The following is a 23,651-nucleotide window of genomic DNA, read 5'->3' on the forward strand; positions in this document are numbered from 1 at the left end:
TTACATCTCGGAATTGAATTTTATTGTCATTCCATACGAGAAGAAACTGAGTCATTCCACTCTGAGAAGATAACAGACTGATCTCTTTGACATAGGAGATTTAATAACACCTATATGAAAGACAACACTGAAAATTTTCAACATCATAAATTGCAAGGTTAAATAAAAGCAACTAAAATATTGGGAGATAACAACAACAAAAAAAGTCTTAATACTAGACACCCATTCAAAACATCCACATCTTTAAAAAGGCTCTGAAAGTGCTTAATTCTACATACACACACACAAAAGTTATTAGGTCTCTCTCCACAGCTCTTGCTGAAGGGATGGGTGGAAATGTGAAGTGCAGCACCTGAATGTAACCTCAGATCACAAGTTACTACAGTGTTAAGGCTTTTTTCACTGTCTGAGGTATTAGTTGTTGCTATGATACATATAGTCTAATAGGTTAAGAATTTTTAACATTAATAGATTTTAAAATTTACATAGAAAGCGGATATCAATATATGAAACAATTAATATTTAATATCTCAATGTAAGTTATTATGTCAAAGTTACCCAAAGGAATAAAGAAAACTGAAGTTGTGCAAGGACCTTTATGCCAAAATAATACCTCATGAAAGCCTCTGATTAGATTGGATTTAGAATATAATTACTTCGCAAGTAAATAAAGTGTTCTTTCCCTCTCTCTGTAAATACCTGCAAACTTTAAATTGATCTAAATAAAATCAACAAAACATCAAAAATTTTCCCACAGTGCTGGATGGTGGAATAACAGATGGAACAGTTACCAGGGTAGAAATACTCTGCATAGACACTGCTTCCTGTCCCAGCATCTCCACTTCCAATCCAACTCCAGGTCTTTGTGCCTTCGTAAGCAGCAGAGGATTGCCCAAGCTTTGGGGCATCTGTCATCCACATGAAGACCCAAATGAAGTTTCTGACTATAACCTGACTCTGCCCTGACTGGTGAGGTCATTGAGGGGAGAGAACTAGCAAATCTACAACATTGGTCCTTCCCTCTCTGTCACTCTACTGCTCAAATGAACAAAGCTTTATCAACTTTGTGTGTTAAGACTAAATAAATACATTTTGTGAAATAAGAGCAGTTATTATTCATTGGAAAGGTGGAGTGATGAGAAAAGGCAAGACTGTGCATTTTGTTGTTTTGCTCCACATGGCTGTATCCATGGTTGATTAGTTGTGAGAAAGTTACTTATATGAGGTATTAATATGGGACATGAAGAAAAGGGTATACTGGTCAGGCCAAAGGCCTCTGGGTCTCCCACATAGATGGCAAGGGCTCAGATATTTTGATCATCATTCTCTACTGGCTGTAGCACATTAGAAGAAATACTGAACTGGAAGCAGAGTAGTTGGGACTTGAACTAGTGCCCGAATAGGGGATTCAGCAATGTGAGCAGCAGCTTAGCCCACTGTGTCAAAGTGTTGGCTCCTGTAATTTACAGCAAAATGGATGGAACTCTATGACATTGTGTGGAATAAATAAGCCAGACAGAAGAAGACGAATGCTGCAAGCACATCCTTTATGTAGACAATGAAACAAAAATCTCAACTTCAACGCAGAAAGGTGATTACTAGAGATTAGTAGGTTTGGGAGGGGGGAAAAAGGAGCTCTGTTGAAAACAAATAGTTGAAGCTGGGTGTGGCTCAATGGTGAGAAAGATACTAATATGAGATACTACCTTGGGAAGTGGAGTGAAGGGTACATATATGGGAGCTTGATTTTGCATTATTACATACAATTTTGTTTTGCAAATTTAAAATTACTCATAATCTATGTATGTGAGTATCTATGTTATACTGCATCTTTGACTATTATGCTGTAAAACCTATTATTAAAACTATCACAGTAAAAAATGAACAAAAACAAAAACTATCACAGTAATAAATGTGAAGAGGGAGATCAGCATACCACATAAAGGTTGAGCAATGAGAAAATAGTCTAAGAGAATAAAGTCAGAATAACTTTTTGTTCTACTTTTTCAAAAAAAAAAAATAGGATGCTATTGTAGACATTTGAGCTGGCTGACCTGGCTAATGTCATGTGTTAGAATAAAAATCCTGACAGTCATGGTTAGATCCTTCAGAAAAGAAACTAGAAATGGAGAGATCATTTAGGAAGCCCATTAAGTGCTGTACAAAAATAATACATGGTATCTGTTATGATTGATCAAGATTAAAGATATGTATATTATTTAGTATAGTAATCATTTTTGCATCATTCCTAGTAGCTTTTTCTCAAGCATAGAGGGACATGACTGAATGAATTAAAACCATGCCATAAGAAGTAATGGAGTTAGAGTATATTTAGAATAAAAACCTGCCTTAGAGGTGAGTGTGTGAGAGGGAGAAAGATTTTGTCAGAATCCTCTGAAAACTTGCCTACTGCACTGAAAAATTACCCTCCAGTGAATTGCCTTCAGGTTGCATTTTTAGAAATTATATTCTAGTAGTGGTCAATTTTTCAACCCAAAGGGTAATCTTTTTCTCCATAAATTTGATCTCCAGTCAATATTTCCTATACATGATATGATCTAGGTATTTCACAGTTAAAAATAACCAAGGTTAAAATGTCTCATAAATATACAGCATCATTAAACATTGGCCCATGGGGTACATTAGTGCTAGATACTGTTGTTGAAGGTAAGTGTGTTATAGGACTGCTTGTCAGTCTTTCTTTAGAGAATCTCAACAAATAAACAGTGAAGACCATTATTTACTGCTCCCACTGTCAGAAGCTGCCACTCTTATCCTTATCCCCACAGAAGAATGTGCTAGTAATTTCTGTACAAGGGGGCTAAAAGAGCTACTGTCCAAACATGCTGTAATTATAGGAAAGTTGATGGAATACAGAGAAATGGTAAAGATATGAATGATAAGCTTCCACTTCATTACAAATACATATTTCTTGAGATAACAACCCTTAATATTTAATGAACCTGCATGCTTTCTCCCTCTGACGTGACAGTTCAATTCAGCTGAAGCTAGATTGCAGCGCACAGCTCTTCAGCATTGGAGTGCAATGAATTGCAAGAGAAGCTGATGCAACCCGATTTACAGAAAACGGATATCTGATAGACTTCTTGTCTCAGTGTTGTAATTCACTCATTTAATTGGGGGCAGTCCACTGACTTCAATCATTGCTTCGCTGTTACTAGAGACTGCATTTAAGTTTTCAGACCTTACTTTTCAAATTATTTGTTTACAACTTAATACAGTGCATTTAACTTGTTGCTATTGCTTTGAATTCACAATATTGACCAGTATTAAGCTCACTCAATCACACCCCAATTTCAACCCCCACCAGTTTTAATCTCATAAAATAGCAGATGCTAGATTTCTTGTGATGTCCACAAACTTTGTCACATATCATTACTATAGATAGATATAGACAGACAGAATGATTCATAGATAGATATTTTCATCACCTAAATACAAAGCACCGAGTGTCACAAATATCCCCTTTGCAGATTCTCTTGGATGTGTGTCTCATTATTTTACTTATGGGATTCTATAACAGTTCATGACCAAAATGTTAAATTGGAGCAAGAGCCTTCCAGCTGTTTTCTGGCCGTTATTCCCTCCCCATCATTCTGCTTACTGCCACATCAGTAATCTAAGAACCCTCCTTCTGTCATGATTTTTCTTTTTAAAAATTTACAGAAACTGCTGCCTGCCCTTGCTTAGTTGCCAATGGCACATGTAAAATGTCCTATTATCCCAGGGAAATACTTACATGAAATTCATGATACTAACATGAGATATGAATGAAGGTTTATGATTAACATTCCATTTAAGGTCAAATGATTTAATATTAATGCATATTTCCTAACAAATTTGTAGGCTTTTTTGGACCTGATGATTCATTTGGTTACACACATTTTTTCAGTTAAGATTTCTTCCATTTAATAGCTCTTTTTATACACAATTCCAATTTGGACATGGATGGAAACTCCTTTACATTTTCAGTGAGTGAGAAATACTTATATAAATGGTAGAATAATTTTTACCCATTTACTTTTCCCCTTGAATTCAATTTATTTTTAAAACAGGTAAATATTGACTTGCTCTTCTTCATTACAAAAATTTATTTTCCCATGATACAGATACATGCTTGAGGACCATCCATTCCCCTCCCTTCCTCTTCTCCCCCGTATCCTCCTCCTATTATTTATATTGATTTGCTATTTATGATTTTGAATATACTTATAACTTAGTTTAATTCTGGGGCTCAGTTCTGCATCTTGAACTCTGAGTTGCTAAAATTGTAAGCTAAATAAAGGTCTTTCTTTACAAAGCCAGCATATCTCAGATATTACATTGCATTGTAATGAATAGGGCTAATATAATAAGCAAGGGAATACTATATAATTGAAATATGTTGTATTAGTATTCTATACTTATTAAACTGTGTAACCCCAGATTTTGAAAAATTTTACTTTGGTGGAAACTAAACATCATTTTTGCCTCTCAAACACAGTAATTTAGGTGCAGACTCCTAGGTACAGCTGTTTTTTTTCTTTTTTTTTTTTCTTAGCAGTACAATGTTGGAACACTTACTAGAAGTATTTCATGATTCATTTACTTCATGTGTAAAACCAGCATGAAAATTAACAAAAAGTTGCACATAGGTTGCTTTTGAGAACTATAACAATTAATAAAACAAAGCTTTTAGGTAAGTGACAGGTTTATTGTCATCAATAAATCTCAGCAATTTTTAGTACTTACATGTCAAACAGCCATTCTCAAGCATTTCAGTCTCTTTGGGTTTCGTATTTTCCTTCACTTCGTTAAAATTATTGACAGCATTGGTTTAGAAGGTTCACATCTATGGCACCCACAACATTAAAAATTAAACAATTTTTAAAATATTTAACTACATTTTATGTTTCTATAACTCCGTGAGTTGCTATTTAATCATTCAGCATTTTTAAAATGCAATATGCACCATTCATTTGAAGATGAAAATCATATTCACTTTTGCTAAAGATAGTCTTAAGATTTAGGATCCCCCCCATAACCTGACTGCCAAGGAGATCACAGGGAATTGGAGTGCCCTCGTAGGCCAAGAACTCTGAGGTCAGCCATTTCCTATTGGATCTCTCACAAGGGACTGAAGCAGCCCAGAACCCTCCTCATAGGATCTAATGACATCAGAATAACAGCCAGGAGCTCCGGGTGGTCCTCAGAAAGAAAAGAACTGTGAATTTCCTTCTGGCCTCTGGAGAGGAACTTTCTCCCATTCTTACTTAGTACCGACTTTGGTTCCTCATCCTTTCTTGCACTGACCATCAGGGTTGCTCAGGAGCCCCAAAATTAGCTCAGATAGACAGAGACTAATATAGAAAGCTTTGAACAGACAGGAAGTAGTCAGAGGACATGTACCTTACTGGTCAAGCTCCTGACTTGGCTTTTCCTAGACCTCACTAGGTAGGATCCAGAGTTCAGTTATTCCTCACTTGTTAAGTTATTGGAAATTTCTCTGTGCACCCGCTTAAGACTGTTCTACTCTTCAATTGTTAATATATGGCTTGTTAGAATTATAAGTTTGTTTTGATTATCCTAAAATGCACAAAGTTCTGTAAAATCTTGCTTGAATTCTATGAACAGCCTAAAAAAAATGATTCACCATCCTCTGCCTGGCACGACAGCCTAGGAGCTAAATCTTTGCCTTACATGCACCAGGATCCCATATGGGCATCATTGTTTTGTTTCTTTGTTCATTTTTAAAAAAGATTTATTTCTTTTGTTGGAAAGTCAGATATACAGAGGAGGAGGAGGAGAGACAGAGCGGAAGATCTCCTGTCCGTTCATCTCCCATTCAATCATTCACTCCCCCAGTGGTCGCAATGGGCAAAGCTGAGCTATACTGATCTGAAGCCAGGAGCCCAGAGCCTCTTCCCGGTCTCCCACGCGGGTGAAGAGTCCCAAGGTCTTAGGCTGTCATGGACTGCTTTCCCAGGCCACAGGCAGGGAGCTGGATGGGATGCAGAGCTTCTGGGATTAGAACTGGTGCCCATATGGGATCCCAGCTCATGTGAGGTGAGGACTTTAGCTGCTAGGTTACCATGCCAGGCCAATGGGCACTGGTTTGTATTCTGGCTGCTCCACTTCCCATCCTGCTCCCTGCTCGTGGCCTGGGAAAGCAGGAGAGGATAGCCCAAAAGCTTGGAAACCTGTGCCCATGTGGGAGACATGGAGGAAGCCACTGGCTCATGGCTTCAGAATGGCTAAGCTATTAGTGCTGCAGCCACTTGGGGAGTGAACAAGCCAATGAAAGATCTCTTTGTAAATCTGACTTTCAAATAAATAAATAAATAAATAAACAAACAAACAAACATTCAGGATTCTTGGAAAGAAATAAAATTAAAATGGGTTATCCAGACTATACACTGGGAAATGGTTCTTTACAGTAAAGCTTCAACTAGTGAGTTGATCCTCTGTAGTGAAGTTGCAAATGTGGAGTAGATTTTGTAGAACACCAATGGTGAGTACCCAGTTCTGCATTCTCCTTTTGATTAGGGGATGTAACAGTATGTATTGTGCAATGAAATTTTACAGTTTCTACTTTTTAAGTCAAGAAAAATTTCAGATAAGCAACCTTTAACACCAAACATTTACTAAATCATTTCTGGAAAATTATCTTTACTCTTCCTTATACCATTGATGTTCATGGAGCCAGCTTTGAAAGCATAGACTTTAACGCTAAATAGGTGGAAATCAGGGTTATATTTACCTGGTTTTCAGGAGAACATACTCACAATAAATGTGAAAAAAGAAAAAGGAAAACCCTTATAGTATATTGTTTAGCTATTTGGCTAAAAGTTGTCTGAATACATTGAGACTTGAAAAACTGGTAATACAATGTAAAAGAGAATGAGAAATAGTTTAACCAGCAAATAAATTATTCAAGAGGAGTATTTATAAGTTGTGCTAAAAGGAAAGGCATTTTGATGTATTACCTAAGAAACTCAGGATGAATTTGCTCACTATCAACATTCTTTTTTATTAGAGTAGCATGCCTTTCCATGGAACAAGAGCAGGATGCATTAAATTCTGAATATAGAAAATGTCAGTAAAAACTTGTTTATTTTAATTTATAAGGGAAAGAATGAGCTCTGCAGTGCTAAAAACATCTCACCAAGTGGATTAAAGACAAAGTGACATGGCCAGCTACCAAATTTTTGCTTACTGCTTCTAAAACAAAATTTAATATTTTAACAGTAATAATATTTATTTGGTGATCACGTTATGGTCAGCATTTATTCCCTTAAGCAGCTTAAAACATTTCCCAAAATATACTTTGGTTGTTGGAGTCACTAGCTTCATTTCACAGATATATTTATGAAATTTGAAAATTTTAAATGGGTTGTCTAAAGTCATACAAATTTTAAATTAGGAGTCAATTTGTAAACTGATAGCTTTCTGTGCTAGATTTCCAGAGTTGATCAAAATTTATTGTAAGAGTGCACACAGCAATGGGTGGACTGACTTCATATCCTTTTTCATAACATTTCCACCTAAACTCATTTTCTGTGATTTTGAAAATGGTTGATTTATTTATTAGCAAAATAACAAGTGGATTTGTGCAACAATGAGAAAATAAAATTAAAATCTGAATGCAGCTTAACCATGCGCTAACTAGTTCTTTGAATAAACTGAGAACTTCATTTCCAGCCAATCCAATTACATGTTTAGGACTCAACCTTTATATGCAATTTCACTGTAAGTATTCTCAAATTTTCATCTCAATTCTTTACATTACTCAATACATTGTAAAACAAATGATGGTCTTATTCACAGGGATACTCCAAGTAATTATATTTGCTACTTAACAAAGTTATGTTTGTACCTATCTTGAATTTATAATTTTTTAAAAACATTAATTGTTTGAAAGGCAGAGACAGATTTTTTCACTTACTCATCTTCTTCACAACTGTCCACTACAACCAGTGGTAGGCCAGTCAGCAGCCAGAAATCCAGAATTCAACCCAGTTCTAGTATGTATTCAGTAGGAACCCAAATACCTAAGCCACCACATGCTGCTTCCCAGAATGCACATTAGTAGGAAGTTACAATTAGAAGCAGAGCAGAACTCAAACCAGTGTTTGAGTGGGATGCAAATATCTTAAGTCCTGTCTTGACAAAAGTGTCCAATGCATGCCCCAAGGAACATATTTTTATTGCTCACTAGAAATCACCAATAGAACCTGCTGCTTGGGAGACTTTTTAACATTTTCACAGCTCAATTAGTCATGTTGTTCAGCAGTATGTTCTTTCTTCTCAATGCCAGTCTCCTAGAATAATGCAAATATTAAAAGGCATGACCCTGCCAGAAACTTGGGAAACTTCTGAGGCATATTTCCACCCCTGCACTTTTCCTACTCAGTTTGTGGCCAAGTTGTCAATGTCACCTGTTAAATAGATGTCACCACATTCTCCCTGATCCATCCCTGCTGTCTTGAGCTTAGCTCAGCCCACCGTCATTTCTTTTTTCCTTTCCTGCATTACTCACACAGCCTCTTGGCTGGTGTCTGTGCCTTCAGTCTGGCTATCCTCCAACACTTCTCCAGATTGAGCCTTGTCTATCACCAGAGATCATCTTTCCAAATTATGAATCTGATCATGTCCTGCCCTGTTTAAAAATTTTCAGTGATTTTTCTTTTATTTTCACAGGATAAAATTAAAACTGCAACATGACGTCCAATGCCAGATGCAATCTGCTCCTTCCCACTTTTTTTTTTTTTGGTTTTTAACTCACTTTTCCTCTCCGTCTGCCTGTAACCTTTTATGAGCCATTCTGAAGCTTTTGGAAAGTACACTGTTATACTGTGTACTCCTTGACATATCTTTTGGGTACTTTTTCTTTGTTTCTCCAAACTTTCAATCCCACTGCCTGCTTTTGTCCTCGTACCATGCTCACATAAGATGCTGTACATCTCTAGGATGGGCAGTGCTTACCTTGAAATAGGATTTATGCTTCTGTCTGTATGTCTGTGATCCCCATTTGGTAGATGAGGCGGTGCATATTCATCTGTTTTGTCTCAGTACCTATTTCTAGGACTAACAAATAACGATGCTTAATATTTGTAATGAATGACAGCATTATACAGAAAATACTGTTTCCCTTTGTTGTTGTTGTATCTCAATAATAATAAACCTGTATTTCGAATGAGTAGTAGTATTTTTACTAGCTTAATTAGTGGCCCTTTTAATTTCCAAATATAATTATTTACATTAGAGTCATTCATGTTATGAGTTTGTGACATTATAATTCATAGTAATTATATATAGTTACGTGTCCCATAATGGCAATAGAATGTAAACTATGGTGACCCCATAAGATTTAAATCAACTGCAGAATATCTAGTACTTGGTGACTGTGTGGTCATTTAAGGTCACAGTGCCCACATTCTTTACGTCTGTGGTGATTCTGGTATACACATACTGGTAGCAAGTGCTAATGAAATAGTCTACTGCTACTGGATTCTTCATTAATGATATTTTTAACGTTATTTTGAAGAGCACCCCTGCCTACAATAAAATTTTATTGTAAAACAGTGTAACACTAAAGCAGACTCATAAATTGGATGTTTGCTGCTTCTCTTAAATGCAGTGAAAGGCCACCCTGAGTGACTTATACAACCTAAGCTTGTGTAATGCACTCTATGCTACCCACTCAAAGAAAAATTTTCCAAGTGTCTGCATCTCAGAGAGTGAGATTTTCGACACAGAGAATTAAAAATATGAAATCACAGAGCAGTGCAAGGCCGATTGAAAGCCATGGATTGGCTGATACTGCCAAAAATTAAGGTTGTTCCTCAATCCAGGACTTCCTGGGCTCTGTCTTTGCCCTGACAAATGTCTTCCGTTCTTGAATACTTTTTTTTTTGGCTTGATCCAGCTCTGTTTCCAGCTTTTTGGTTGTTCCTCCCCCCCTCCCCCTACCGATGACAGGAAATACCTTCTAATTTTGAGATTCTTTCTTCTGCTTCCTTCATTCTATTTTGGAGACTCTCCATTGTACTTTTACTTTGTTCCATTATATTCTTCATTTCTGATATATCAGCTTTCATTTGATTCATTTCCTGTGTGACATATTCCTTGAATTCCTTGAAAGCCTGCTTTACATGCTTCTTGTTGATTAGAAGTTTTAGAACAAGTGTTTTGAATTCTGTATTCCCCATTTTCTCAATGTCTTCCTCAGTGAACTCTGAGGTTGGCAAAAGGTTTTGCTCCTTTGCAGGGGAGTCTTCAGTAATACTCTCTGTGCCTCTATCTCTTCTTTTGATCATGGTCATTGTACTTCTGATTATCAGAGTCTTCTCCTTGGGGCAGGTTTCTAAGCTGTGTTACCCACAGGTCTACAGTTTGATTTTACTTATTTGCAGTCAAACTTGATTTTACTTATTTGCAGTCACTTGTGCCACTCCCTCCAGTGAGTTCCAGGTCTGGGTTCTTTTTTTTTTTAAGACTTATTCATTTTTATTGGAAAGGCAGATGTACAGAGAGGAGAGAGACAGAGAGGAAGATCTTCCGTCCGATGACTCACTCCCCAAGTGAGCGCAACAGCCGAAGCTATGCCGATCCAGGATCCAGGAACTTCTTTCAGGTCTCCCACATGGGTGCAGAGTCCCAAGGCTTTGGGCTGTCCTTGACTGCTTTCCCAGGCCACAAGCAGGGAGCTGGATAGGAAGTGGAGCTTCCAGGATTAGAACCGGTGCCCATATGGGATCCCGGGGCATTCAAGGTGAGGACTTTAACTGCTAGACCACGCTGCCGGGCCCAGTCTGGGTTCTTATATTAGATTACCATCATGGTCTCCGTAGCCCCAGCTCCTGGCTTACCAGTCTCCACCTCTTGTGATATCGTGCTGAGACTACACCGTTGTCTGTACAACCTTTCTCCCACTTCCGGTTGGAGCAGGTCCCAGGATTAGGGAGACACCAGGAGTCCTATATAGCTAGGTTGTTGGTGGTGCTGATCTTGCCGGAACCTGTTGGCTGTTAGGTTTGAGGGCCACACAGACCTATTTTGACTCATACAATGTTATAATCGATATTATTTTCCTGTGGGACCAGTGCAATGCAATGAGTTCAGTGAATTCTTGCCAAGCTCAGCACATGTGCAACTCACTATTGTCTCCTGAAGTCTTAAATTCTTTGCCACACTGTAAGAAATGGCACCTGACATGCCACTACTAGAGTTCTTGATCTGTTGGCCGTCAGTTCTGAGGGCTACCTTGACCTGTCTTATGTGGAACCTGTATCATGCCACATTGTTGCAACCGGCTGAGCCAGAAATGAGTTCCCTTCCAGCTCAGAGCATGCATAGTGCTGACACATTGCCTTTGCCTCCGTAAACAAAATGGCATCTAATTCAGCACTAGGAGGCAGACAAGGCTGTGAAATCCACCCTGTTCCCGCACTGTCCATCTGGGACCTGCCACTCTGTGTCTGCTCCTGGTCAAATCGAACCAACCTGTAAGACGGGCAGTTCTTTGTCTGGGTTCAACTCTGGAGCTCCCAGGTAACGTCCCTTCCCACCTTGCCGCTGGTGGAGTTCTGGCTGCCGGTGGAGATCAGATTGCCACTGGCTGAATGCCACTAGGGTAATAGTCACTGCAACACCACACCATTGTTTTTCTTGCTTTCCTGTATCTGTCAGTCTCTAGGTACCCCTCTGCTGTTGTTCTGTTCTCTATTTCCTGGAATGTGCCCTCTTTGATTCACACTGATAATATTTTTCTGTCTGTTTAAATGTGTCTTTATCCTATTCCACCATCTTGATTCTCGACCAGTGAGTTCTATATAAACTCTAGACAGTTAGATCAAAATTGTAAGGGCATGCTGTGTCCAGAGAACAAAGGAACTTGTGAATATGGAAAGAAACCCATGAAATCTAGCATAGAATAAAAACTATTCAGTTAAATATTGTACAAATTAAAAATATTGCTCTTATGCAAAACAGTTTAAAATATTCTCAAGTTCACATGAAACAAAACTGCTGATTTTTAATACAGTAACTTGTTCTCCCATATTTGCACTAAGAAAATATTCTTTTATTATTTGATGTTGAAATTATTTAGAGTGGCTTACAAACACTTGAGACTTTTCCCACACATGTTAAAATTTTTTCTGTAATGCCTAGAGAAACCATGGGAAAAACTACTTGATATAAAAATGCCACAATGACTTAGATCCCTGGTTCTAGATTTAGGCTCGCCCAAAAATTAAATTAGAGTTCTCAGTCACATCCTCACAGAGCAAGTCATGGAATATCACCTCACTTTCTAAAGCCTCAGGTTTGCTGCTGTTTTTTTTTTTTAACTGTTAAATAGCACCGACCATAACCTCTGCCTCTTAAGGCATGAGACTGATTTAAGACCAAGCAAGAATAGAACTAAATGCATTCCCAGACACAGTAAGGCTATGTAAGTGATGCCATTTACTACTATTATTGTCATTTTCATCACCTCTCTAAAATTATTTTTAAAATTGATCCCCATCACAATGTGCCTTATGGAGTTGTACTTTATTCATAACCCAGACATGGTTGGCAGCCCTCCTGAGCTGCAGCATTAGCAGCCCTGCCTTAAGAGGCATGGAAGTATTTTAGAGCATCTGGCTCTTCAAAACCAGCTGGCCTGCCTCATAAACCTTACCTCCTGTTGTCCAAATTTCCAAAGTCAGCATGACACTGATGGGGGATTCAAGGAGAAGACAGCGCTGGCTCTGAATAAGCAATAGCTCATGATGCTACAGGGTCACACGTCATTGTCTTTCTCAAGATGGCAAACCCCTGATTTGACAATAACTGCCTTTGCCTAAATTACTCTACCAAGATTTCCAGGGATGAGTTCTGTACTTAATACTAATAGAGGAGCATATGGTTAGTAATGTCTGCACAAAGAATGAGTTGACTTATTTAGGGGATAGGACATGCAAATCATCTGGCTAAAGGCCAGAATGGGATAAGAAGAAGAACTGCCAGTCAGGAGCATTGCCATGACAAGCAAATATGACTCTCAAGTCCCTAAAACAGCAGAGTCAAGACAGGAACCAAAAGAGCAATAAAGAAAGAGAAAATAGATATTTTTGACACCTCCTTTAGAATCCATATCACATCTTTCATTGTATTAAGCTGTGTGATGATTTTATTCCCTCTATTGGATTATAAATTATATGTAAGAAGATTTTTATGCACAGTATTGTGTATGTGAGGACCAACAAATAGAATTTGCTGAAGGGTAACAAATTGAGTTAAGTATTAATGAAATTCTGACTCATTTATTAGAATGATACATTTGGAAATATGTAAATATAGATATTAGATATTAGACCTTGACTAAAACAAGAAAGATCAACTGATCATCATCATAGTTGAATCCATTTCAATATTTAAAAAGTTGTCACAATTTATGCTTAAGACAAATAAGAGATTAAAAGTAATGTTCTGGGGGTCATTATCAATAATTTTCAGAATAAAATTATTCTGTAGGGGAAAATTCTTTTTTAAGTAATAATGTTTCTAAGACATCATTTATGATACAGAAGGGGATAAAATAAAGTCAAGGTAAGAGAAAAAGCATAGTAAGGTAGTCAAGATAAAAATGCATTCTCAGGCAATTCATTGTAGGCAACGGAGCATGGATGAAAGAAGGGAATCAAATGACTAACGCCATTTTTGCTCCCTTTTCCTGAGACATCGATTGGCTAGTGTTTTTTACAATGAAAATAGAAGAGAAGCAAAATGTGTGAAAGAGTGCAATGAGATCTAAAATAATTCCTGAAGACTAACCAAGTTCATAATCTAAATTATATTAACCGAGTCTACAGTCAATGGAAGATTCAATTAGGCAAGATCAATTACAGCAGCCAACTGCACATTCCAATAAGAGACAAAAATATATATCATATTGAACTGAAATTAATTTACATTTCATGACAAGATTCCTGGAGACAGTAAAAATTGGACAATAGTAAGATTTGAGATTTCACAGATGCTTTCCTAACAGACTTTTCTAATAGACTTTCAGCCATATAGAAATATAGAGTTAAATTTTAAGTAATTCTTTTCACCTTATTACAATTAAATAAGGGATATGGTCAATTGCTTTGTTTGGTTAATAACCTTTATGTAATTTTCTGCAGGGAATTAATATAAATTACATGCTTTTCACTGGCAGAAAATTGTCTTGCACTTTTTATTCTCTACATAGGTGATACTCTTCAAAAATATTTGAAGGCCTCTGCTATGCTTAGTTGAACAAATGCATGTTTAGTCACATATGCATAATGCTTTAAATGACCTTGTGTTCTCAGCAGGAATTTAGAGAGTCATCCAGTACATACAACCTCTTTTAGGGAAATATTCTAACTCTGAGACTGACAACAGGAGTAAGGAATGGTAAGGGGGGGGGGCAGTGAAGACAAGAAACTATCAAAGTTTAGGTATTTAAAATTATATGTATATATTTTTAGAGATTTATTTGTTTTTGTTGAAAAGGCCAATTTACAGCGGGAAGAAGAGACAGAAAGATCTTATGTTCGTTGATTCACTCCCCTAAGTGGCCACAATGGCCGGAGCTGAGCCCAACTGAAGCCAGGAGCCAAGAAATTCTCCTGGGGCTCCCATGTAGGCACAGGGTCCCAAGGCATTGGACTGTCCTCGACTGCTTTCTCTGGCCACAAGCAAGCAGCTGGATGGGAAGTGGAACAGCAGGAACATGAACTGGGTCCCATATGGGGTATGGTATATGCAAGGCAAGGATTTAGCCACTGGGCCATCACACTGGGCCTCAAAGCTAATTTTTTTTTATTATTTCTTTTTTTTTGGTTTTGTTCATTTCTTAAAAGAACATTTTTCAAATGCTTGGTGTGTCTTTATGGGAATAGAAAAAAGCATCAGATTAGTTAAGAAAAGTCTTAAACAGTATATATACATATGTATGTACATGCGTATATATACATATATATTTTTAATGCATTATTTTAAATACAAGTACAGAGAAAATGCTGTTGAGAGATATCTGGCTCATAATACACGCTGTTGGCCAACAGAGCATTCTTGCAAAGAGATGCCTAACTCTTGAGTTTTTGTGACAAAATAATATCCAAATTAAGTCCTAGAAATCCGGATACTTGTTAAGGTATAAATACATGTGCTTGTGTGAACAATATTATAGCCTAACATTAGGGCCCGGCGCCGTGGCCTAGTGGCTAAAGTCCTCTCCTTGAACATGCCAGGATCCCATATGGGTGCCAGTTCTAATCCCGGCAGCTCCATTTCCCATCCAGCTCCCAGCTCCCTGCCAGTTGCCTGGGAAAGCAGTCAAGGACGGCCCAAAGCCTCCTGCACTTGTGTGGGAGACCTGGAGGAAGTTCCTGGCTCCTGGCATTTGGATCGGCACAGTACCTGCGGTAGCAGTCACTTGGGGAGTGAATCATCGGACAGAAGATCTTCCTTTATGCCTCTCCTCCTCTCTGAATATCTGACTTTGCAATAAAAATAAAATAAATCTTAAAAAAAATATTATTGCCTAACATTGATTTTAACCCAAGAGTATCAGAATGAGTTATTAACTTCATTTTTGTGATCATGGGGAACTAACAATAAATCAGTAAAGATGAATGATACTTTCTGTTGGTTTCCAGGAATCACATGAAGGATAAGACAATTTAGTCTGGGAACAATATTACAATGGAAGAGTACGAAGCCATTGCCTGCAATGCTGACTGCTAAGTAGACCCGATTTCATGGCCTGGCTGCTCTGTTTCCTATCCAGCTTCTTTCTAATGGCCTGGGATAACAGTAAAAACCATATTTGGCTTTCTGTCTGCACTTGGGAGATACAGAATTTACAGCCGTGGCTTCTGCTTGGCTCAGGCCTGGCCTTTTGACCACTGATGTAGCAAAATGGAAGATCTAGCAAATGGAACTAACAAGTGGAAAATTTGTCTCTTCTTATACATCTGTAGTTCTCTCTCTGTCAAGGTCAAGTTAGACTTAAAATGTCTCTGTGTAAACTTCTGCAAGGTATTTGCATCTGATGTTTTCCTTGTAAAACCATATGGCAACTCCTGTTATTAACGGGTGAAAATAACAAAACATGTACCCAGCATTACAAAGGAAACCTGCTGATAGAAAAGCTATTAACAGCTGTCTATAACATGATTAACCATGTTTGCTATTCTTTCTATTCTCAATTTCATTGTTTGTATTACTCCTTCCTCCGTAAAGCAAGATTGTAATTAAAATTGAACATGGAACTCAACTTCCAGGGAGAGGTTAGTGACTCTGAATCATCACCTCCCCTTACTCCCACCCCTCCCCCCACCAAATAAAACAGCAGCTTTGAAAATCTAACTGAAAATATCAGCAAATGATATTCTGTGAACACATTTGCAATCAATGCACTAATTGCTTACAACATCATCTATATTCTAAGAGATGAAAAAGAAAAAAAGCAATACTAACAGTGAAACTGGACAAAGAATATAAACAAACACACAAAGAAATACAAGACTAAGAGATGTTAAACAAATGAATTTGAAGTGAAACTGGGATTATTCAGACTGATTTTTGTTAATCTTGGAAGAACCACTTGCCCACACACAATTTATGTATCTCTAAAGGTTCATTTGAAGTAGTGGCTCCAAAATCTGGAAAGCTTCCTAATATCCTAAACAAAAACTCATCACTCCCTTGCCTTTAGTATTAATTGACTCATTCTGCTCAGCTTTATTCATTAGAAATTTTGGGAACTACTATAGTTCATGTCTACTGTTTCAAATCAAATTTTATCAGAGAGCAAATAAGACAAATTTAGCACAAGTGTACATATTATACAATGTCAAGTTTTCAATAAATGCAATTTCCCTGAGACATAATACTTCTATTAGACATTATCTCAAAAAAGCTGTATTGAATACATGCATTCAATTTTCACTTTTTGAATACAGCATGAATGTGATGCATCACTTAAAAACAACCTGTCATACCCTCAAACCACTGCAATATGCACAGGTTAAATTCAAATTTAACTTTTAAATAACTTTAGATTTATTTTAACTATAAGTTAAAAAGTCCGGTGTGTTTACAAGGCAGATCTTTCTTGTAACACAGGTGGTTTCCACTTACGCTGTCATAGTACATATTCATAGAAGGAGCCAAGGTATGGAGGAATAGATGATTGTTACTCCTCATCTGCCCAGGAAATTCATATGAGTCAACTGATTTTTGTTTTTAGAAAAACAAAATGACAAAGAATTATTCCAAGAGGCAGACAGTAGATATAATTCACTGCCAATGGAAATAGAATTTTTTTAATGATGAAAGCCTCTGAAAGTTGCATTGTGTTGAAGACTGTATTAACCTACTGCAACTCAAGAGCTGCAAAATTAAAATGAGTGAATTTCATGCCATGTAAAATAAAACTCAGTTAAGTTGTTAAGAGTTAATATGCATTAGTTAAGTTGGCTGTTATGGAAGGGTCTTCAAAAAGCTTATGGAAATGTGTATATATGAAAATTATGCACAGGCTTCAAATATTTTTCCCCAAAGTATATTTCAATTTTATTTTTCCATGAACTTTTTAAAGTACCCTTGTATTCTCATTTCTGTGATACTTTGTGTTCCATCAAGTTTTTTCTTTCATTGTTAGACTGACATTATATTTTGCTGGTTTCACAATGACATTTTAATGTATTCTACGCCTAGAGTATTGAAATTCACATATTCAAAATTTCCTGCAAATATATTTTATCTTATCAAAATATGTCTTAAATAAACCAGACTATCATCATTTTTACTTGCTGCTTGTCTATACATTAGAACATTCTCTTTTCACTGCCATATTTACATATTAAAATCCAGATTACTACAAGAATATCTTTTTAAAATCTGTTTATTCAGACAGTAATGAATTTTTCTGAAGCCATGTCTTACTCAGACTTTCTTCACAGTACAATGAGGCTTCTCTCCTCTGGCATCTCTGAGCTTGACTTTATGAAAGGCCTCACAGTCCATGCTAACTGACTACTGTTGCTCTGAAGACTTAACCAAAACACCATGCTGTTCACTGAACATTCATCATCTTGAATTACAGTATCACTCACTACCTACTCATTTGACTGCTAACATACACTTACTTGAATTGTTCATCCTTTTCATTCGTTTTTTGCATTTGTCTATCTTCTAAAAAGAATATCCATGTGTTTCTGGTTATTCATTTATTCCCTTTTTTCCTCACTACCTGTATAATAGTGATACCCTTGCACAATGCTTCAGGAAATGAACACTGATGTTATTTTCTTTTAAACACCACTGACATAGTAGAGAGGGACACATGCCATGTGGGCCTCATAATAGGACTGGGATGGCTAGACAGAGAGGCACTCAGCAACATCCCTGAGGGCTGGATAGTTGAGTTGGTTAGAAGGAACTAAGCTTCAATGCCCATTGACAGGTACAGGAGCCAAATGGGATGCGGGACAGACTGGACTAGTCTGCTATGCATACTGGCAGGTCAGGGTCGGGGGCGGGCCTGGAGGGGGTTATCGTGGGTCGCCCCAACTAGGCTGCAGCTCCCACTGGTTGATGAAAGGGTCAAGTACGTGCTGGGCAGAACCAGGCTGGACTGCAACACCCTTAGGTTCCAGTGCAAGTCAGGACTGAGAGCAGAACCAACCTAGCAATTGCAACCACCAGCTGATCGTGGCGATGGACTGTGCCGGGCCTGGTGCTTACTAGAACATACGAGACCCTGATCTGGGAATACCTCAAAGTTTCTTTGGAGATCTCCCCAATTGAACTGCTGGACTCAGAACCCTAGCCAAGAAAAGACAGAGGACAGAACAAGTCAATCAACCACCTCAGCTATATGTTGGGCAGTGAAATACTGGGCAAATGAAGACTCTATGATGGACTGTGACAATCAGTGGATTCTTCAATGACCTCATCGAGCTGGGAGTGGCGAGACTGGCAGAGATCCATAACTGTAGAACTATCAAAACCACTTGAGCAAGTATCTCAGAGCATGCTCCACATCCGGGACTTTGGGCGGGTGGGAAACTGGGTTGGGCTTCTCCCTCAATATCCCCCTTTACCTCAGATACATGAAGGAAACAATATGGACATAAAAGTCTTACCCACTTCTCTATATCCCCTGAACCTTTATACCGTAATTAACTATGTAAAGATTGTCAACAACATAATAAAAAAATGGTAAAAACAAAACAAAAAAAAACATAGCCCATCCCAGCCCACATTCATTCTGGCTCTTTTGCACACCCACGGATACTGTGGCTTAGCTCAACTGCTGATAATTTCTATCAATGATAGATAACAGTGAAGACAGAATACCCATTTTATATTTTAAGAATGTGTTATATTCAGAAAATATATTGTACATAGATAAACCACAAAAATAAAACACGGTCACATTCAGATTTCCTATTATCGAGGAAACAAGACCTCTGTGACAAAACAGGGCATAAAGATTTGAGATTCCTGGCATTCACCTTGTATGTCATGGAATGGTCCTGAGAATAAGCCAATAAGTACACAACTTGCTGTGAGGTGTAAACTGGGAACAGACATTCAACCACAATATTCCAATATCCTAAATGCATAGAACTAAAAATATTTACAGTCATTTAACTTGGAAAAGCTGTCCAATTATGATTTGCTTTATGCCTATAGAAATAAAGGTCATATTTATGTTCCCAAATCACAGTATCTTTTATTGGACAAACTATTACTTAGATTTTAGTATTTTAGGGTACTTTTATGTGAGAAGTGGGAGGAAATACTATGAAAAATAAAAGTACTTTCAGCAAACAGTGAAAACTATGAAAAGGTAAATGTGGAGGGTTTTGAAACTGAAATATCTAAGAGGATAAAACTAGGCTAATCCCATGTTAAAATCATGAACAGGCCAGTGATTTACTCTTTTCTGGACTGGTGATGTTTCCTGCTGTAGGAGATAAGTGTGATAGAAATCTTTAACTTAGTAGCAAAGAATGATGAGGGAAAAACGTCACCCTTCATTAATGCAAGAGCAACCAGGCCCATTCTTGAAACTGCTGGTTAGTCTTCTAAGTTATCCTCTTAGTTCAAGATTTCTAGGATGAAGATTTGGAGATCCAAATTTTTCTGAAAAGGGTATTTTTCACTTTTCAAGAAAAAAGATTAGGAACGCTTTTGTCCTCAGTTAGAAAGCATGGTTGTAAGGAATATCTGAGAAACGGCAAGAATATCAGGCTTCTGAACCACGTACTTTTTAAGAAATGTTAACATTTCTTTTTCTTTTAGATTTATTTTTATTTTATACACAGACAGAAGGAGAGTCAGAAAGGAAGGTCTTTTGTCGGATGTTCACTCCCCAAGTGGCTCCAACAGTCAGAGCTGAGCCAATCTGAAGCCAGGAGCTGGAGCCTCTTCCAGGTCTCCACGCTGGTGCAGGGTCCCAAGACTTTGGTTCATCCTTGACTATTTTTCTCAGGCCACAAGCAGGGGGCTGGATGGGAAGCAGGGCTACTAGGACACAAACCAGTGTCCATAGGGAATCCCGGTGCGTGCAAGGTGAAAACTTTAGCCATTAGGCTATGCCAGCAGGCCCGAAATTTTTAAATTTCTTGGTCAGATATTTTACTCATTAAAAAGAGAATGTCACAAATCCAGAAAGCGATCACATGATATAAGTTAGCAATGCAAGAAAGACAAACTCTCAAAAATCTCTACTGACAATATAAATCTTCAGGAAGTAGGCCGCTTGTATCCTTTGGATGATCAACGTGCTATGTTAGCTTGGAGATTTTCTTGTTTTAGTATCAAAGTTGCTGTATCTCAGAAAGTTACTCTTGCCAAGGCCAACAAGGTTCTTAGTTATCTGATGGCTAGAATGTACAATACATGTGCTTATCCACTTGAAGAGTATAATGGTACTTTCAATGTGTGTGCTAAATGTCTAAATGAGACAAGCTTTTCCAAATCACCTACGGCAGAGGACTTCTCAAATGGTAAGTGGAAATTCTCCATCCGTGAGACTCAGACATCTGCAACTTTTGATTAATGATTGCTTTGTTTGCCCAAAATGTTCACCAAGTCTGAGGTGCAGGCCAGAAGCCAGTGACTACTCATGCTCCTCCAGGGAGATTACAAAACCTTAAAATTCAAGCTGGAGCATATCATCTATTGCAGCATCAACTCAGTATTAACCTCTTAACCCAAATTTGTCACTGGACTTCATGCATTGATCATGAAAATCTTTCATTTTTATTTTCATAGCATGTCTTTAGTAAAGCATTCAGATATGCTTTTGCAGTTTGATGCATGAAACATAAGAAAACTAGTTGTTGGAAGGAGGGACATTTGTATTTTCAACTTTAACAGTTTCCTTGAACTGTGAAAATCTATGAAAATACTTAGGAGTAGTCTGTAAAGTGACTGGAAGTGCAACCAACTTATGACAGTGGAAAAATAATTAAAATATTAAAAAGTATGAAATAATGTCAAATTGCTAAATTAACTAAGGATGGATGAGATAAACCTAACGATGTAAGAAAGTGTCAAGTGGAAATATATTCTTCTCCAAATTGGAAAAACCCGATTAGTTTTCAAGATATATTAGTAGCATTCATATGTTCAAATATACAGATGTTTCAATTCACTGTGCAGACAACACATTCTAAAGACTTACAAATTTGTTAAATTTGTTCAGTTTTCTTTCAGATGACTGGCACTATGTAGGAAATCTAAATATCCCATGGCTTGTCTAATGAGATTTAGAAAAAAGAATAGAAAGGAAAATTTTACAGAAACATACTGTTCAAGTATCCAAAATGCTTCTGTTACTTTTTTATTGTTGCTTGTGTGGAACAAGTAGGAGAATGAGAAAGATCGATTGATCAGTTTATCCCAAGTTACCTATGTCTTCATGTAGCTACATAAACAAATCTTGATATCACCTGTTATTGAAAATCTGATTAATAAAAATAGAATCATGGATTTTGCATGTGGTTTTTTTGTTGTTAAGACAATGCCTCCTTTCAACCTAGGTTCAACAAAGAAAGCTATTACTCATTTTGCCTGTTAGTAATTTTAACACTAATATTTCTTGTAAACATTCCTCAATTAAGTGTGGGTATAAGCTGAAGATTCCTTTTACTCCTGGGCAGAGAGCGAGGTCCCTGCTCATGCAGACAAAACTAGGTAGTCTGTTTTGTTGAATGTTATAGACTCTATGAAACAAGATACTATGTCTCCAGGCCTTGTTCTTTTGCTAATAAGTTACTTTGAATAAGTCACTTCACCTTTTCTCCACCCATAGCTACTTCCTCACAAAAAATTTGAAAAAACTTATTTAAAAATGAAAGCTTATGACTATTAATAATACATTATTTCATTCTTGTTCTACTACTAATCCCAAAGTGTGATTACTAAAAAATATTATCACTTTAACATTTAAAAATGTTTTACTTTAGAATGAAGAGGAATGTTAGTAGTTATAATTTATGGTTTCAGTTTTGTTCTATTTTAAAATAATGTACCCTTCTAAGACACTCAAATAGAAATGTGTGAATGCATGTTAAAAAATCAAAGCCTCAAAGGTAATTGATCATTAAAATATAAAAAGTGAATATGCATCTGTACAAACGGTTAAGGTAGGTACTGATATAAATTACAACATTTTGAAATAACTACCAAAATGTAATTTGAGGTTTTATAACGTCACCATCTTTATGTACACACTGTACAATTTTACTTAAATAATGTATAGCACTACATAATGCTAAAATTATAAGTTAAGTCACATTACATCCTATTTCAATGAAAAGAATTTAATAATTGATTTGTAACTGTTTATCTCTTGGAAGCAAATAGAAAATTTACTGGCCATGGTTGAGACTTATCAAAATTCAACATTTTCTAATGTCTTCAGTTACTTTTATTTTTGTCAGTGTCTAATGTGCTGATTATACATTTTCAAACATGTACAGTTCTGAAATCAATCTCAATTGAATTCACATAACTTCTGGTTAAAACCATTAACTATTATAACTTATTTAATGAAGTAGGAAACATGACAGAGGGAAAGAATGAAAAGAAGCTATTTGACCAGGTGGCTCAGGACTTCTTTACAATATGTATGTAGATTTTTGTAATGAGAATACATCAAGAATCATAAATGAATCAATTCCTTTTAAACTAAATTTCATGAAAAATACAAAAAAACACATGGAAAGCACGTTCGATTATTTTCTGTTCACCTTACAAATTTGAACTAGGAAAGAAATTTTAAGAAATCTTGAGTTTCTTAATTATACCAGAGAACAAGAGATTTTCACTTATGTAAGAAGATTAGGTCCAGTTATGTAATACTTCATAAAAATACAGCTTCCATGTGGCAACTCACTAACATTCATAAATTAAAAACGTAAGTACTGGGTATTGTATTGGTTGAATAGTATTAGCAAGGTGTTGACAACTGTAGTCCTGGTATATAATATTTAGTTCACTTTAGCAAATGAAAAGTGTGTTCTTTACTACGTAAAACATTTTTTTTCTTTTCTGTATGTCCTATTTGAAGGGAAATATAACAAACACCTTATAGATCAGGCTGA

This window comes from Ochotona princeps, chromosome 11 (genome assembly GCF_030435755.1).
Source record: "Ochotona princeps isolate mOchPri1 chromosome 11, mOchPri1.hap1, whole genome shotgun sequence".
Classification (NCBI taxonomy): Eukaryota; Metazoa; Chordata; class Mammalia; order Lagomorpha; family Ochotonidae; genus Ochotona; species Ochotona princeps.